The following is a 6419-nucleotide window of genomic DNA, read 5'->3' as shown; positions in this document are numbered from 1 at the left end:
CAGCACTAATGAGTTACCGAGAATGTAATTTAACAGTTTTGTCTGTTTTCTTCTTAGGCATGATATTTCCTCTCTGCTTCTCTAAGTGTTTGTGCTTCCAAAGTCTGCAGGAAGTGTAACCCCGCACCCCTGATTTCTTCAACTTCTCTCTCAACTAAGAAGAAAATGTCCTTAATAAAACCCACAATGCTGGTTTCCCATCACATAGCTATGATTTTCTTTAAGAATTTAATTTACTTATTTATTTCCTGGGGGCATATATGATAATTGAATACATTCATATAATTGGTAAAGATCAAATCAGCATAATCAAGATATCCATCACCTTAATTATTTGCCTTTTCTTTGTGTTAAAAACATTGAATTATTCTCTTCTAGCTATTTTGAAATAGGTAATAGATTATTGTAAACTGCAGTCACCCTCATGGTCTGTCACATGCTAGGTCTTACTTTTTCTATTGCACTGTATATTTTTGCTCACTAATCAGCCTCTCTATGATTTTCTGTCATCCATCTTCCTTTTCCAATAAGATGTTAATAGAAACACATTACTTTTCAAGAACTTCTATTTTAGTTTTTCTAAGATGGTGATTATGACAGTATTCAGTTTTACCTTTTCTTGGATCACTAATCTCAAAGGCCTTATACAGTTTCTGAGGCATTAATTTAACCACATTGGGAAACCACTATTTGAGGCCTTATTTCATGATTGCAAATTTTCTAAATTTCTATAGCATTGCACACTTTTCAAAGAGCTTTTCATACCTAACTTATTTATTTATCAAAATAATTAGTCCCATTTGACAGCTAACATCTTGACTCAGGGAGGTTAAGTGACTTGCAGTTGAGTAGACTGAGGACTAGCAGGTCTCCGGTTTTTACTCTGGGGCTTTGATCATTGTGTTAGCTCACCTCTCAGAGGGAGAAGTTTACCTAAGTTACTAATAATCAGACACAGGCCACTCTCCTCACTATTTACAGCTATTTAAAGTAGTGGGGAAAGGGCAGAGGAGCATCTCGTGTAGACGGGGTGTCTGGAGGGATTGGTCTTTGATGTCTTTTCCTCCTAGGATTACTTCTTTGGTCATTGCTGTTCAATCAGAAGCACCATCTTCTTCACATTTTGCTCATTCGGTAACTCTAGAAGAAATGATAAGGATACAGGGACCTGAAAGATCAAATAACTCACCTAAGTGACAAGGGGGTATGACAAGACAGTGTACTCAGCCTTATGGAATCTCCTGGTCTCTTTTACTGTCTTCTCTTCCACTCCACTTGAGCTGAGCAGTTCAAGGCTGCAGTAAGCTACGGTCATGCCACTGCACTCCAGCCAGGGTGACAGAGGAAAGGAAAGGAAAAGGAAGGGAAGGGAAAGGGAAGGGAGAGGAAAGGGAAAGGGAAGGAAAGGGAAAGGGAAAGGAAAGGAAAGGGAAAGGGAAAGGGAAAGGGAAGGGAAAGGAAAAGAAAGGGAAGGGAAAAGGGAAGGAAAGGAAAGGGAAAGGGAAAGGGAAAGGAAAGAGAAAAGAAAGGGAAAGGGAAAGGAAAGGGAAGGAAAAGAAAGAAAAGGAAAGGAAAGGAAGGGAAAGGAAAGGGAAAGGGAATGGAAAGGAAAGGGAAAGGGAAGGGAAAGGAAAAGAAAGGGAAAGGAAAGGGAAAGGGAAGGAAAGGAAAGGGAAAGGGAAAGGAAGGGAAAGGAAAGGGAAAGGGAAGGAAAGGGAAAGGAAAGGGAAAAGGAAAGGGAAAGGGAAAGGGAAAGGCAAGGCAAGGCAAGGCAAGGCCCTCCTCCCTTCTCGTTTTACTTTCTCTTTCCTTTTCTTTAGTGTTGCTATACACTTCTCTCCTTTGCCAATTCTGTGAATCTCTCAATCTTTCCCTTTTTTTTTGTGGTACTCAGGATAGATGTCATTGGCTCCTGATAGAACAAAGGGTCTGAGTCCTTATTTGAAATATTGTAAAGGAGCCAAGAACTTAGATGTCACAATATGTCATGTGATAGTTGTGCAAATGATAATTAGTACTGCTTGCTTTTACCAACTGCCTGTTTAACTAGAGTGAGCAATGTTTTCAAGATGTATCTCTCCATCTCTATCTGTGCCCTCACCTCCATTTCCATATCTTCATCTATTTAGGTACCTGTGCTTCTCTCTCTCCTTCAAAATGGTAAAGAGAAAATTAAAGGTTATAGTTTGGTTATACATATCTAAATACAATTTATTTTCTCAGTTGTTTTGAGAACTTGTAAAATAAGAGTCACCCATAATGATACTTACAAACAACATGTTGAAACTCATTTGAAAGCGTTATAGCCAGGCTGGGGAGGCTAAGACAGACATGTCTGTTTTCTATTAGGCAAAATTTATCTGAGGAGATTGCCTAATTTCAAACGTTCAGATGCATGGTTGTTAGTCAATGATCTATTAATAGAAACTTTGCACCCTTTAAACAAATATTCTGTTCAAGTTTATAGAAAATTTTCTTAATACATGTGATATTTGTTGTTTAAAAATCAGTTATAATAGATAGTAATATGATAGTCTCATCTTTCCTTTGAAATAGGGTCTTACTCTGTCACCCTTGCTGGAGTGCAGTGGCATGACCTTAGCTTATTGCAGCTTGAACTGCTAGGCTCAAGAAATCCTCCTCTTCAGCCACCTGGGTAGCTAGGATGACAGAAACCAGGTTCTTTTTCTACTAAAGAACCCCTATGTCTGTGAGTGACTGTTCACCCAGCTTACCTTTAAAGACAGGTGTTAATGAAGTATAAACAGGAATTATTACCAAGGGTGATTCTTTGACTGTAGATACTGTGTTTGTGCCCCTTCTTCTTCACTTCTACCTGGAATGTAGACATGACATGTGGAGACTGTGGAGACAGTGACTACTGTGGAATGTGAGCAAAAGAGAGACTAGCAGGGGGTGTCAATGACACCATGAGGGCACTATACAGATCTGGACCGAAGGCTTCACGTCTGTATTATGTCAGAAAATGTTATCCTGTGTATACACATGCGTGTGTGTATAACACGTGTCTTTCCTATGTCGTGTGTGTCTATCATAATCAGTGTAGTAGATGGCCCTCAATAAGTTTTCTTCCCCATCCTTTAGCAGACTGTGGTGGGTTACAGTGTTCTACTTTCTCTTTATTCCTGTAGCACTGCTATGGACTGTACGTTTGTATCCCAATTCATTTGTTCAAGTCTAATCCCTAACAGGAAGTTATTTGGAGGTGGGGCCTTCTGAAGGTAGTCAGGTCATGAGGGTGGAGCCCTTTTGAACGGGATTTGTGTTCTTTTAAGAAGAGAAAAAGACTAGAGCTCTTTCTCCTGTGGTCATGTTAGGATATAACAAAAAGGCCATCGTCTGTAAACAAGGAAGTGCCTTCCCCAGGAACCAGGTCTGTTGACACTTTTATTTTGGACTTCTCAGTTTCCAGAACTATGAGAAAAAATGATTGTTGTTTAAGATGCCCAGTTTATGGTATTCTGTTATAGCAGCTCAAACTGACTAAGATAGGTACTTGTTACTTTTTTTCACATAATTTACAATTTCTTTTGAATGATGTTTATGATCTTTCTCTTCTTTCTAAAATACCAGCTCTGCAAGATCAAGGATCTCTTGTCTATTTTGCTCACTAAAGTATTCTCAGTGCTTAGAAGAACAAAGTGTGATAGGTACATGGTAATTTCTCAGGAAATAAAAATTGGGTGAATGAATTTGCTGCTACATACAAAAATGTCTATGAAATTCGTGGCAATATCTATTAAACATTATAAAGACTAAAACACTATAGACCATACCTTCCATGAAGATGTGGAATACCTATACATGGATTTTATGTGCAATGTTTGGCTCTTAAAAGTCAAGAAAATATAAGAGGATTGGATAAGGACTACAGAAGTATCAGAGAAAGGGATGTGAAGGTAAACTTTGAAAGAATTAGGATTGCTTAGTTTTATCAGCCAAGCTAGAGGAGAAATAACTAAGCCTCCAAATACTACGGGACAGAAAAAAGAATTGTTCATCAAATTCCAACCTCGGTTATGAAGGGCTCTCCATCTTATCCTGGTTTCATGTAAGTGTAAGGATGTGATACAATGACATCTGCAACATCCATACAGGACTCATCACCCTCACCAGCACATGGGTGTTAACACCAAATCTGAGAAGAGCAGGGCAGACACTAGAGGGCTCTTTTTAGATAGGAAAGAGGTTAGGGTGAGATCTAGCAGAAGATCCAAGGTAAAATTAGAGGTAGATAAGTTTAATGTAACCCTAAGGAGCTACTACTGCAGGGAATACAGAAAGAATTATGAGAGATAGGGTAAAAACAAGATTGCAGTACCAGGACAGAACTGGGAGGCAGTGAGGGAAACGAGGAGCCTAGGGAAGAATGCTGGGAGACCTGTCCTCGCACGTGAGGCATTAAAGCAAGGACTTATTGCTACTGAATAGTATGGAAGAAAAGCAAAGAGGATTAGCTGTGGATTCAATTGTTGGTTTAGGAGGTGATCTTATTATTCCTGCCTTGGAGTCAAATTATTCACAGGTCCTGGCTGAGACTGAACATATAGATATGTGGTATATGGCCACAACTCTAGTTCTGGGAGTGCCATTGTAGCAGAAAATCAAATCCTGGAAATGACATAGAAAACAATCTAGAACAAAAAATGTGGCCTATCTTCCGCTGTAATTTAAGAACCCTTCTGGTTATTTATACTTATCAAAGAGATGATAATACATAAAATATAAATAACTCCACATAAAGTCTAAATTAGTTAAGTAATGTTTAATTCATAAATATTTTAACAGAGCTTTTTGGAGTGTAACAATGACATTTTTAGAGTTTATTTCCTTTAAAAAAATTTTTTTTTATTAAATAATAGCAGTGTACATTAATACTATGATGGGGTACAGAGTACTGTTTCTGTATACAATTTGTAATTCTTTCATCCAACTGGTTAACATAGCCCTCATGTCTTTTTCTTAGTTATTGTGTTAAGACATTTATATTCTACATTTAGATTGATATACATGTACCTTTATAGGATGAACCATAGGCATGATCCCACCAATCACCCTCCCTCCCCCCTCCCCTCCGCCCTCTCTCCTCTCTCCCCATATTCCTGGGCTAAAATTGGGTTATAGCTTTCCTATGAAAGCTATAAATTAGTTTCATAATAGGGCTGAGTACATTGGATACTTTTCTTCCATTCTTGTGATACTTTGCTAAGAGGAACATTTTCCAGTTCCATCCATGTAAACATGAAGGAGGTAAAGTCTCCATCTTTCTTAATGGCTGCGTAGTATTCTATGGTGAACATAACCACAATTTATTGATCCATTCGTGGATCAATGGGCTCTTGGGCTTCTTCCATGACCTAGCAATTATGAATTGGGCTGCAATGAACATTCTGATACAAATATCTTTATTGTAGTGTGATTTTTGGTCTTCTGGATATATACCTAGTAGAGGAATTATAGGATAAAATGGCAGGTCTATTTTTAGTTCTCTAAGTGTTCTCCAGATGTCTTTCCAAAAGGATCGCATTAGTTTGCAATCCCACCAGCAGTGTAGAGGTGAAAAAATATGAAAAAATGAGCCCATTGATCCACAAATGGATCAATAAATTGTGGTTATGTTCACCATAGAATACTACGCAGCCATTAAGAAAGATGGAGACTTTACCTCCTTCATGTTTACATGGACGGAACTGGAAAATGTTCCTCTTAGCAAAGTATCACAAGAATGGAAGAAAAGTATCCAATGTACTCAGCCCTTTTCTCCACAACCACGCCAGCATCTGTGATTTTGGGATTTTGTGATATGGGCTAATCTTACTGGTGTTAGATGATATCACAAAGTAGTTTTGATTTGCATTTCTCTGATGATTAAGGATGGTGAGCATTTTTTCATATGTTTATAGGCCATGCGCCTGTCTTCAGAGAAGTTTCTCTTCAAGTCCCTTGCCCACCCTGACAGGTGATCACTTGTTCTCTTCTTGCTAATACGTTAGAGTTAGAGTTCTCTGTGGATTCTGGTGATTAAACCTTTGTCGGAGACATAACCAGCAAATATCTTCTCCCATTCTGAGGGCTGTCTACTTGCTTTATCTACTGTGCTTTCGGCTGTGCAGAAGCTTTTTAATTTGATGAGGTCCCAGTAGTGTATTTTTGATGTTGCTTCAATTATCCGGAGGGGGGGTCTTCTTCATAAGATTTTTGCCCAAGTCAATTTCTTCAAGTGTTTTCACTACACTTTCTTCTAATATTTTTATGGTTTCATGTCTTAAGTTTAAATCTTTAATCCAGTGAGAGTCAATCTTAGTTAGTGGTGAAAGGTGTGGATCCAGTTTCAGTCTTCTGCAGGTCGCCAGCCAGTTCACCCAGCACCATTTGTTAAATAGGGAATCTTTTCCCCA

The sequence above is a fragment of the Otolemur garnettii genome, unplaced genomic scaffold, assembly GCF_000181295.1.
Source record: "Otolemur garnettii isolate 467f Iridium unplaced genomic scaffold, OtoGar3 scaffold00002, whole genome shotgun sequence".
In the NCBI taxonomy this organism is placed as follows: Eukaryota; Metazoa; Chordata; class Mammalia; order Primates; family Galagidae; genus Otolemur; species Otolemur garnettii.
This window is presented reverse-complemented; position numbering follows the sequence as displayed.